Below are 13,373 nucleotides of genomic sequence, written 5' to 3'. Positions count from 1 at the left end.
GACCACAAAGTGGAAATAACAATGAACTCCATCTCCACCCCACCAGTGCGGGCGGCTCCAGCTCTTCCCACCTCCCTTCCCCACCCACTCCCACCTCCAAAAACCCCGGTTCTCTTCCCTCCACCAAATGCACACACCCCCATTCCATGCTTATTGTCCTCACTGCCCACAGTGACCCCGCTCCAGCCTGCCCTCTACCCACTTAAATACTTTTTGTGGTATCCTGTGACCCAAGTCAAACCCAAGCGCCCCTCGGTCTCTCAAGGCTCTGTGTGGACTGCCGCCCTGCCCCCGGAGGTCTTGGGCCTCATTCAGCATATAGGTCTCAGCTTCTCCCAGTGCCCTGCTGCCTCCAGCCACCAAGTTTCATTCATACTCTCCCCGCTGCACAGAGGCTCTTTCCTCTCCTCCACTAGGCAACGCCTGCTGAGCTCAGAGCCCACCCAAGGGACGCTTCCTCCAACACCCGGCCCAGGGACCCCTCTAACAGCCACGGATCCCTCCTTCATGGGAATTGTCACCATGGCAGGTAGCATCTGTCTCCCACACTAGACCCTGCTCCCCGTACCAGCGCCTGGGCCGGCACGTGGCAGGGCCTTAACAGATGAGTGCTGAGTGAAAGACTGGCCTCTCCCAGCTCTGGCCTTTCTTCCCCCAGTCCTCCCCAGACCCAGCTCACAGATGCCTCCTCCAGGAATCCTTTCTGTCTTTTCCTCCTCCGAGCAGCTCAGCCTTGGGCCTCAGTCAACCACTCAGTCTCTTCCCCACATGCTCCCCTCCCACCACTCAAGCTGAGGCCTCTGGAAAGCTTGGACTTCCCTCTGTCATACATCAAACTCTGACAGCCCCTTGGAGAGGAACGCAGGTGGCCCCTGCTATCCCCCATTTACAGAAGACACCCTTGAGGCTGAGAGGAAAAAAGCTCAAAGTTCTGCATTGTCCCAAACATCCCCGTACTGGGCCCCGTGCCGCCTGCTGAGATGATGCTCAGCCTCAGGTTGTGGGCCTTTTCACAGAGGCCCCACCCTCCAGAGGAAAGAGAGAGAAGACTTAATTACTCCAGTCGGGGTTGTAATTTAAAACGTACTTTTTAGCAACCTGGACCACAGAAAAGTATGTTATTACACAAAAATGTTAAGATGAGATTTACAGTAATTGCCTTCCAGTGGCCAAGTTCTGTCTGTCCCTTCCCAGCACATGATCTCCTTCTTCAAAATGTTCACATCTAATTCTATGGAACCAATTTTTCCTGGCAAAAATAATACAAGTTTAAAAAGAGTAGGTGCCTAGGGTGAGGGAAGAAGGGCCAGAATTAGGTTCAATCCCCCCAGCGATGGCCCAGGTTCCAGGAACAGTGAGGAGGATGCAGAGCCTGGAGATGGACAGTCGGTGGGCTCTGGGCTCTCTGGGCAGACGGTGGGGACCAGCGCTGCAAGTCAGGGAGGGTGGGTGGTCTCAGCACAGGGGCTGCAGATCCCGGCTAGGGTCAGCCTTCCCAGGGTTAGATCCTTCCTCCTCCACTTGCGACTGGGATCTCAGACAATTTCCTGAGCCTCAGTTTCCCAACCTTTCAAATGGGGACAGGAGTATCACCTATCTTGCAGGAGTGTCATGATGCCTAAGTGAGAAAACGCATTGAACGTGGTGCGGGACATAGAGCATGTGGTCACTGCAGATGACACATTCTCCCTGAAGAGGTGAGAGGAGGCGCAGTGGAAGGTTGGCTTTGGCCTGAGTCTTGGAGGTGAGAAGGATTTCCGCAGGTGGAGATGGGGCAGGACAGCTGAGTGCATCTCAGGCAACAGGGAAATTACTGAAGCCAGGCCCCAGGGCCTGAGGGCAATGACTGTCACAGAAAACACTGAGGATGTTAGTGTTTTGTACATTCGGGGGAAAGACAGATGCTAAGCAAGTAAACGCGTAAACAAGACCATTTCAGATGGTGACAACAACTCTGAAGGAAAACAAGCGAGATTCCGGAACCCAGAGTGACTGGGGACCGGGGGGGGGGGGGCACGGTAATCAGGGGAGGCTTCTCCTCTGCGAGGATATGTGAGTTGCAATCAGGAAATAATTTGGGGAGGAGCGTCCAGGCAGAGGGAAAGCAAAACAAAGGCCCAGAGGTGGGCGTGGCTCCCTGGGCCCTGCAGGAAGGCCGCATGGCCACAGGGCACTGAAGTGGGGCGCGACACAAGGTAGGACTGGAGAGACAGGTGGGAACAGGTCGCACGAGGTCATGTAGACCAGGTAAGACTTTGGATTCTGAGTGTTGTGGGAAGCCAGGAAGGGCTTACCAGGAGAAGTGGGGTGATCTGATTTATTTTTAAAAGACTGCTCTGGCTGCTCTGGGGAGGATGGGACCTGTGGACACGTGACATGAACCCCAGGCAGAGCCAGAAGCCCGAGGAAGCAGCCCCCATACTCTCCCCTCAGGCCAAGCCACCCGTCCAGCACAGGCCTCTCCGGGACCCCCGTGCCAGGCTGCTCCCGGCCGTGCCCTGCCCGACCCGTGCATCTCTGTCGGCAGCCTTTGGGGCTGAGGGATCCTTGTTCTCTGGTTATATTTCCTGGCATTCTGAATCCACCAAGGAGAGACCACCAGTGAGTTTATAGGAGAGTAAATTATAGCATCAGAGGCTGTTTTTCAGCATTCTTCCAGGCCCCAAGGGCCCACGAGGTTCAGAGCATAAACGCATTGAACTGTGTTGGCTCCTAAGACGCTGGGTGCACTTAGAGCTGACCAGAAAACAGCCGGCCGAGCCGTGCTCTGCTGCTCACACCAGCGGGAAGGCTCCCGGGTCAGCTCTGTCTCTGCCCCAGCTCTCTGCCACCTGGGATGACATACGGCATCTCTCTGGGCCTGCGACCCCTTCTCCAGAGCAAAGGGTGGAGCTGGTGTTCCCTCCGGCCCTTCCGGATCCCAGAGGCAGACCCTCCCCCGAGTTCAAGCTTGAGGCAAGCCGGAGGCAGCTGCGGAGAGCCACCCTGCAATCTCTGAGGCTAGGCCCGGGCAGCCTGGCCCCTTCCCTCCTCTCTCAGCTGGAGAGACAGCAAGGACCTCACCTGAGCCTCCCCACCTTGAGGGACAGCAGCCCTGTGCCCCCCAGGCTTGAGCAGAGGAGGTTCCTCCCAAGCCATCCACTCGTGGTTGGAAGTTTTTGAAACGTTAACCTATGTTATTTTTCCTCTTATTTTCTTTCCTCTTTTGGCCCTTCCCCTGATCCGGGCGGCCCTAGGGAATAGCTGTGACAGGGAAGGCAGAGAAAGGGGGCTTCTGCAGTTCAAAAGTCTAGGCCTTCAGAGGAGTGGAGAGACCTCCAGGTACTCATCTTGTGTAAAAGCCAGGCTTTCCAGGCCCCCACCACATCCCCAGACAGAAGAGGATTCCCAGGGCAGCCGGGGAGCACAGAACGAGTGCAGGCACACCTCAGAGATGCGGCAGATCTGGTTCCAGACCACCTCCATAAAGCGAATATCACAACAAAGCCAGTCACATAAGTATCTTGGTTTCCCAGTGCATATAAAAGTTATGTTTACACTATATGATAGTCTACTAAGTGTGCAATAACATTATATCTTAAAAAATAATGTCAGATACTAACTACTATATATAAAATAGAAAAACAGGTTTCTACTTTATAGCACAGGGAACTATATCCAGTATCTTGTAGTAACCTATAATGAAAAAGAAAAAGAATATGAAAAGGAATATATGTGTGACTGAAACATCATGCTGTACACCAGAAATCGATACAACATTGGAAACTGACTATACTTCAATAAAAAAGAATGCAAAAAAAAGCCCATAGTGGGAAAGAATATAAAAAAGAATATGTGCATATATGTGTATAACTGAATCACTTTGCCATACACCAGAAACTAACACAACACTGTAAGTCAAATATACTTTAATTTTTAAAATTAAAGATTAAATAATAAAATTAAAAAACAGTGTACAGAAACAACCTAAATGTCCATCAACAGATGACGATAAAGAAGTTGTGGTATATTTATACAATGGAATACTACCCAGCCATAAAAAAATAATAAAATAATCCCATTTGTAGCAACATGGATGAACCTGGAGATTGTCATTCTAAGTGGAGTAAGCCAGAAAGAGACAGAAAAGTACCATATGATATCACTTACGTGTGGAATCTAAAAAAAAGGCAAATGAACTTATTTACAAAACAGAAACGGACTCAGAAACATATGGTTACCAGGATGGGAATGGATAAATTGGGAGTTCAAGATTTGCAGATACTAACTACTATATATAAAATAGATAAACAACAAGTTTCTACTGTGTAGCACAGGGAACTATATTCAATATCCTGTCATAGCCTATAATGGAAAAGAATATGAAAATGAATATATGTATGTATATGTATGACTGAAATATTCTACTGTACACCAGAAATTGACATATTGTAAACTGATTATACTTCAACTAAAAAAAGAAAAAAAACAATGTACATACCTTAATCAAAAAATACTTTATTGCTTAAAAATGCTAGCCACCAGAGAGCCTTCAGCAAGTCATAACCTTTTTGCGATAGCATCACCAAAGATCACTGATCACAGCTCACCATAACAAATAATAATGAAAAAAGTTTGAAATACCGTAAGAATTGCCAAAATGTGACAGAGACATGAAGTGAGAAAACGTTGCTGGAAAAAAAATGGCACCAACAGACTTGCTCAACACAGGGTTGCCACACAACTTCGATCTATAGAAAATACAGTCTTCAAAGCATAATAAAATGAAGCTTGCCTGTATTACCACAAATTGGCAGTCCCTGCTCAAACCAGTGGCCTCCAGGTGCAGGCAGTAAAAGGATTTAAAAACAATGATAACCTGGGCATATATCCAGAGGGAATCCTAATTCAAAAAAACACCTGCACCCCATTGTTCGCAGCAGCACTATTTACAATAGCCAAGACATGGAAACAACCTAAGTGTCCATCGACAGATGACTGGATAAAGAAGTTGTGGTATATTTATATAATGGAATACTACTCAGCCATAAAAAATGATAAAATAATGCCATTTGCAGCAACGTGGATGGCCCTGGAGAATGTTATTCTAAGTGAAGTAAGCCAGAAAGAGAAAGAAAAATACCTTATGGTATCATTCATATGTGGAATCTAAAAAAAAAGGACTTATATATAAAACAGAAATAGACTCACAGACATAGAATACGGACTTATGGTTGCTGGTAGGGAGGAGGATGGGAAGGAATAAACTGAGAGTTCGAGATTTGCAGATACTGACTGGTATATATAAAATAGATAAACAAGTTTAAACTGTATAGCACAGGGAAATATATACAGTATCTTGTATTAGCTCATGGTGAAAAAGAATATGAAAATGAATATATGTATGTTCATGTATGACTGAAGAATTGTGCTGTACACCAGAAATAGACACAATACTGTAAACTAACTATACCTCAATAAATAAAATAAAATAAAATAAAAACAGTGATAAGATTCATTAAAAGTCTATGTGCTTTTTTTGGCTTTTTAAAAATTGAACTTTAATTGATTTATAATGTGTTAGTTTCTGCTGTACAGCATAGTGATTCAGTTATACACATATATATTCTTTTTCATATTCTTTTTCATTGTCGGTTATTACCACCATGCATCAGCAATTCTAAACAACGTCAGTGATAAAATACTCTTACCTGGAAAGTTCTTCCAAGTTGCAAGCACTTGATACGGTTAATGTTGAGTTTCCATAAAATATATGTAAGCTCCAAATTAGCACATGTCCATGGCTTATCTTTTAATAAACACTGCAGTCTACAGGGAAATTATTTCTAAGAACTCTCAGGTACACAGAAGGTCTCCGACAGGTTCGTGTCAAGAGTAAGTTTGTGAAGGTGCAGAATCCTTGGAGCTGGCTTCGGACTCAGTTCTTGTCTCCCACTCCCGTGGGCCACCTACTCCTGTGCTTAAATAGCAAATTCAAAGTAAACAACAAAAGTGCTGTGGTTGTGAAGACCACGAGAGAGAACTGCGGTTGTTTCATTTCCATCATCTTAGACCACTCGGAGCTTTTCTTTGGGTTTAAAACAAAACAGTAAAAGAGTGTAAGGTGTAATTTTTATGCTTGGGAAGTGAAAGTCGGTTCACACATGAACTATTTGACTGAATTTTAGTATCTTTGAAGTTGAAGTGTATTGCTGATTGTTCTAAAACTGAAGAACAAATCAAAAAAATAAAATAAAGCATTACATCAGTGGCTACAATTTAATAGCTGCCTAAATTTACCTTTTGCAGATATGTATTTCAATTTTATAAAAATGCACTTCTGGGTGAATTTTAATTAGATAATTATTTACATGAGATGTTAATATATCAGAATATAACCAAAGGATCAAAGTTCATTAGGTAAATATGCAAATTATTGAATAAATATCTGTGTTTTAATGTGTGACTACTTTTGTGCTCTGATATTTATTTTTACCAGCATGATGTGTGTCCTTCAATAAAAGAAATTGATCTTTATGGATAAATAAATCAGTGGTCACTGCATTTCTTTTCTGATCTTTATTCCTCATTTCATTTCACAGTTCTTACTGAGAATAATTTTTGTTGTCTAGAGCAGGGAGGTGTTAAAGAGAGACCAAGCCTTAGTGAGGAAGCAGAGTCCACAGATGGGCCTGAAAAACCTGAGAGCAAGCCTCCCAGGGCAGAAATGGATGTGTGAGCACATCTAGGCAGACAGGTCTTGGGTCATGTCACAGCAGAACCTCCCGGCCCTGGCACCACATGGGAGCAGCAGCGGGATTCCTCTCTGCACCCAGGAGTGGCCCCGAGGTGGCAGTGCAATCAGTGAACCGGAGGCCTGCACTGGCTGATGGCCAGCGAAAAGGGATGAGCTGGTGACAGGTGACATCAAGCACCTGCTGCCCTCAACACACAAACCTCGCCAATGCCTTGGTTCTGAACAAGCCTGCTGGAAGTTAGGCACAACTCTTGGAAACCCAAGAGGGCCGAGACTAGGTTTCTATCCTCTTAGCAGAGTGAAGGCTTGAGACCAAAAACACATTTTATTTTAGTTATTTTTCTTATAAATATTATAGTATCAATTATTATGATGTGTATTATGTATGTTTATATGTATATGGGATAAAATACATTACATAATATATATTACATATAAAATATATACATGGAAAATATAACTATTTTACTTATAAAAACAGATGGTAAATACATGGATAAAGTTAAGTTCTATTTCACTTCGTGAATACCTGTGTTTGAGGCCACTGTATCACCCTGGTGGACCGAAAGTGATGTGGTACCCAGAGCGGGCGGCATAGGTGGGGCCATAGGTGGGGAATGCAGGGCCAGGGGCTCACCAGGCTCCTCTGGATGAGACATCCCTGGGCCTCAGACTAAAAGCCAGGAGCCCAAGGTGGTTGGTCTTCTCTCCCCCTCCCTGTGGGTGTGGGACAACCATACCCCCGCAGAGCCCCTCGGCCGGCCAGCAGCAGAGCTGGGCCCTGACCCCCCCAGCTGTGGACCATGTTGGCTCATGTCCTCCCAGAGGGCAGAGAGCAGGGCTATACAGAGGCGCTGGGTGGAGGGGCCTCAGCGGTGACCTGCCAAGTTCACTGTGGGAGCAAGCTCCGGGCAGGGGAGATGGGAGAGGACAGGCGCAGAGGGCAGGACCTGGTGACTCACTGCAGAACAAAGAGCCTGCAGAATTCAGCAGTAAAGTGAATCAGCGTCCCAAGAAAGGTCAGGAAGTGCATCGTGTCATGTGCTGTCAACCCCAAACCCGCTGCCCAAATCCCCCGAGCCGCCTGTAAAACAGGGGAACCAGTTCCTACCCGGCAGAACAGGGACTTGCCCCGACCCTTGGAGGGAGCTTCCCCCAGAGCAAAGAACCTGCTGGTTATGCCAGGTGCCACCACCTCGGGAGGGCACATCCCCAGCTGCCAGCCCTGTTCCACCCTCCTGCCCCCCAAGTTTCAGCTCCATAACCCTACCTGGTTGGGGAGCCAAGAAATTGCACAGATCCTTAGTGGGATGAAGTCTGCCACACCCCCACCCCTCCCTGAAACTCCAGAAACAGCAAAAGCCAGGTCACTTTGTACCTGGGTACAACTTGCCACTGGGAGGAGGGTGACGTGTCCCCACAGGGTGCCGCTAGACAGCGCATGTGAACATCTCAGGGGGGCTACTGCCTTCATCTGTGGGCTGAGGGACAACTTGTCCTGGGAAGATGACCAAAATCCTTGCAGAGATCGAAACGGTGGACTGTCACCCGCCACCCACCCCAACACCCTCCCACCCCCACCTCCCAGCCCCAACATTCACCACCACCAACCCCTCTGCAGAGAAAGGATCAGAATGGCCCTCCCACAGCCTCCAACCTGTTTTCTGGGATCTGGCTGACTGCAAGTCCCAGCCCAGGCTGCACCCTACCTTCCTGCTCAGAGGATATGCCAAGCTCCCAGCCCAGGGGATGAACGTTTGGTCTCAGTCACTGCAGCAAGGGCTCGGGGCTGCTGCTGGCCCAGGCCCTCCTACCCACCAAGGATACTGGCCCTTTAAATGGGGGCCTAGACGGGCTCCCTCAGGGGAACTCACCAACCCAGCAGCCACGTGTGCACACACATGCTGAAAGTCCAGATCCAAAAGCAGGGCTTCCAGAACCCCTGGTCCCTCCCCTCCTCAGGCTCGGGGTGCAGCTGGAGCCAGGCACAAGGTGCTCTCACCCCCTAAGCTGGAGCCCAGAGAAGATCGGACCGAGAGCAGGGTCCCTGGCCGCTCCCCAGCTGTGGCCAGGCTCCATCCCTGCAGCTCTGGCAAGTCCAGTCAGGGCTCGCCCAAGTCCAGGCCCAGCCAACAAGGGGTACGGTTTTGGCTGGGGGCACTGGCGGGAACTGTGCCAACTCATTGTCATGCCCACGGTGCTAATAGCCCAGGGCCTGTCTTCCAGCACAGTGATCAGGCGACTGCCCACGTGTGGCCAGAAAAGATTGGCTTCCGGCCGTCACCATGTAGTATGGCAGGGTGCAGGTTCTGGCCTGGGACTCGCAGGGTTCAGGGCGGTTTAAGGATGTGTGAAGATCAGTTATTAGGGTCTAAGGAGGTCTGGGCTTGGAGCTTCAGCTGACACTTTTTGCCAACTGCCCATGAGGCAAGGCAGAGACGGCTGCTCTGCAGGCTCCTGGCAGAGGAGGGAAATGCCTGCATCTCCCCACCACGACCGGCAAAGGCTGGGACGCGCGTGGAACCAGGGGAGGAGCATCCAGAGAGAGATGCGGGAGCAGGAACAGGACATGCCTGACTCCCCACAATACAGCCCTGGAGAACAGCGGACAGACTGCGCTGCAGGGAACAGGCCAAGGTCTTTCACAACGGCTGCATTTTTAAGGTTCTTGACCCTGTGAACCATCTTGATGACACTCACAGGGCCATTCTCTGCACAGCCCCTGGGCGGTGTCCCTGAGTAGACAGGCCATGTGTCCAGAAGACCCTCCCTGTCTGACAGCCGGTTTGGGGGAGGAGACACAGAGACACGCTTGTTCTATGGCTGAAGGATAGGGATATAAAAACACTCCCAGGGGATAAAGTGGGAGTTCAGGATTCGCAGGTACTAACTATACATAAAGCAGATGAACAACAAGGTCTTACTATAGAGCACAGGAAACTATATTCAATACCTTGTAATAGCCTATAATGAAAAAGAATATGAAAAGGAATATATATTTATGTGTATAACTGAATCACTATGTTGTACACCAAAAATTAACACAACATTATAAACCAACAATACTTTAAAAAATGAAGGAAAAGGCACCATGAGGGATAAGGAAGGTTAGTATATAATGACAAAGGTAAAATTCACTAGAAAGTTATAAATATTCTAAATATGTCTGCACCTAATAATGTAGTACTTAAATAGATAAACTGAATTTTCAAAAAAAAAGGGGGGGGAGGGTGTAGCTCAGTGGTAGAGCGCATGCCTAGCGTGCACAAGGTCCTGGGTTCAATCCCCAGTACCTCCATTTAAAAAATAAAAATAAAAGTAAACCAAATTACCTGCCCCTCAACAAAAACAACAACAAATTTTAAAAAAACATTCTCAGATATTCTAAGCTTCCTTACATGGCTCACCTACAGGTGGACCTCGGAATTATTCTTCCTTCACTTGACCTTGCTTCTCAACCCATGTCCTGCAGTCAGGTCAGGAGTGTGGGAGTTGGCTAAGTCCACAGGTACACATGATGGATGCAGCAGCCCAGCAGGGACACAGGAAACCCCCATCTGAGTGTGAAAGCAGCCCGGTTTACCAGAGATCCTCTGCGTCCCCCAGAGTCACACGTGTGTGGACTTGAACAGAAGCTGTCCATGTGGAGACAGGACGGTGTGGGACTCGCCAACCTTCACGGAGTGCTTTCTCCATGCCCGGCACGACTCAACGTGCATTACACCGATTTCCTCCTCGTGGCCAGAGGCAAGAGATAATACTCTTACGCTCATCCTACAGACAAAGAAATCCAGGCAGACAGTGGGGAAGCATTTTGCCCAGCTGGTGAGCGGTGCACCTGGGATTCCACACAGACAGGTTCATTCTAGAACCTGTTCTCTCCCTTTTTATTATTATTTTTTTAATTGTGGTAAAACACATATAACATGAAATTTACTACCTTAACCACTTGTTAGTGTACACTTCATTGGCATTAAGCACATTCACATGTGTTGTGCAGCCAGTACCACCATCCACCTCCGGGAGCTTTCCATCATCCCAAACTCAGACACGGTCCCCAGTGAACAAAAATAGCCCCCCTTCCTCTCCCCCCAGCCCCTGGCACCCACCATTCTTCCTTCTGTCTCCATGAACCTGACTACCCTCGGCGCCTCATCTGTGAGGAATCACACCGCACTTGTCTTTCACATCCTCAAGTTTCACCCAAGTTGTAGCAAGTGTCAGACCTGTTCTTCCTTTTTAAAAAATTCTTCTGAATCCATAATATCTTTATACAATTCCAAATTCAAAGGGGATCAAAGTGCTTACAGTGAAGACTCCTTCTCTGTGTCCCCTCCATCAACTTTGTGGAAACAACCAGTACCATCCACTTCCAGAGATGTTTTCTGCACATACAAGCAATTACATACACAGGTTCTTTTGCTCTTTTATTCTGTTTTCTTTTGTTTTGTTTTGTTTGTTTTTCCCCTTTGCAGTCTGCCTCGGAGATCATTTCATTGTCCGTTCAGAAGACTTCCACTCCTAATCTTTTGGCTACACAGTCATTTACTCCACAAGTTCCCATGGTGGGGTGGCTATTTGAGAACCTGTGCTCTTAACCGTGTCAAGTCGCCTCGGGGCCTCCAGCTCTCACACGATGCCAAGGCCTCCTTCATCGATTCATGCCCCACAATTCCTGTTTTGCAACCATTATGTAAGAGAGTAGAACAAGTAAAGAACTGCAAAGCTAAAACTCCAGACAGCAGGCATGTAACAGAGGCTCTCAGGGAGAGCAACCGCTGATGGGAACGCAGGTCGGGGAGGACTCCACTCTGTTCTATCCCCAACCCTATTCCATCCCCAACCCTATTCCTCCCGAGTCCCCAGGTGATGAAACAGCACCCCGTGCACTCAGCTGTGCCAGCCAGAAATCAGCCAGGCTCCCCCTGATGCCTCCCTCCCCTACCCATCTCGTTCTGTCCAGCATCCAGCCTGTCCACGTATCTCTCAGACCCTCACCCTGCCATCAGCTGGTCCAAACCCACCATCCTTTCTGCTGAGCTGCTCTGTCACCTCCCCCTTAGAGGAGTCAGCGACGTCTCATCAAAAGAGAAATCAGACCCCGTCACTTTCAAGTAAAACCTTCCAGACTGTACACCCTTGTTCATAGCAGCGTCTTTCACGACAGCTAGAATGTGGACACAACCCAAGTACCCATCGATGGATGAATGGATAAGCAAACTGTGGTCTAGACATATAATCAGATCTGATTCCACCTCAAGAGGAAAGAAATTCTACAGTATGTTACATGGATGAACCCTGAAGATGTTATACTGAGTGAAATGAGCCAGTTCATAAAAAGACAAATGCTGCCTGATTCCACTTTTATGAGGTACTTAGACTTGTCAAAATCATAGAGACAGACAGTAGAATGGTGGCCACCAGGGGCTGGAGGAGGTGGGTGGAGAGCTGTCATTTAGTAGGTATAAAGGTTCTGTTTTACAAGATAAAGAGTTACAGGGATGGACGGTAGTGATGGTTGCCGTCCACGTTAATGTGTTTAATACCACTGAACAGAACACTTTAAAATGATTCCCATGGTAGATTTTGTGTTGTGTGTATTTTCATACAATTTTTTTAAAAGCACTGAAAAAAGAAACCCTTCCAGAGCTTCCCAGGACTCTGAGCGTAAAGACCCTAGCGAGAGGCCCTTGGCAACCTGGCCCCGCCGATCGTGCACGTCTGGTCCACGGTCCTCATTCCCAGGCACAGCCTGCTCCTGCCCACCTGAGGGCCTCCGTGCTGGGCGTCCCCTCTGCCAGACTTCCTCCCCTTGCAGGTGACTCGAGAGGACCACCCCAAACCCCCAGTAAGTAGGTCTCACTCTCCTGTTGTAACAGAACGCCAAGCTTCGTTCTCCACTGGTGCTTAGCACACCAGCGAATGTCTTGTTTGTTTCATCGTCTGCTTGTCTGTCTGTGCACCAGAGTGACGCTCCGCGGCTGCACAGACCTGGGCCTGCCTGGTTCATCACCGCATCCCCGCCGTGGGTTGATGCTGTCTTGACAGCACATGCTGAGACAGACTCTGGGGTGTGCGATTATTACTAGGGATCAGGAACTGTGACCGGAAGGGGACGGAAGCTGGGCGAGGCAGACGGAAAAACCGACCTGGAGCCCACACGGGCCTGGCAAAGCCTCAGTCAAGCGGGCAGGGAGCTGTGCAGTAAGGACCGCCTGCTGGGGTTGTCCCACATGGCACAGAAGGGCCCTCCTTGCTGGGTCACCAGGTGCGAGGGGCCCCGGGGAGGGCGTGAGCTTGAGCGTGGCAGCTCCCTGCAGCTGGGGCAGAACCCCGAGGACTGGCAGGTGGCAGCTCTCTGCCGACCTCACTCATCACGGCCAGGCAGCAAGTGCTCAAAGGGGCTCCAGACAGTGCCTCTCAGCACCTATGCCAACTCCCAAGTCCTAGCACAGTGCCTGGCACACAGTAGGTCTTCAGCACTTATTGAATGAATGAATGAATAAATGAACATTTGATTGAATCTTGAAGTGCAGATGGGATCTGGAGGAGACAAGACAGATGTGTGTTCCAGGCAGGAAACACAGCTTGTGCAAAAGGTGAAAAGACATGAAAAAAAACAAGGAATGTTCCTGAA

The sequence above is a fragment of the Camelus bactrianus genome, chromosome 10 (assembly GCF_048773025.1).
Source record: "Camelus bactrianus isolate YW-2024 breed Bactrian camel chromosome 10, ASM4877302v1, whole genome shotgun sequence".
NCBI lineage: Eukaryota > Metazoa > Chordata > Mammalia > Artiodactyla > Camelidae > Camelus > Camelus bactrianus.
Note: the sequence above shows the minus strand (reverse complement) of the source record.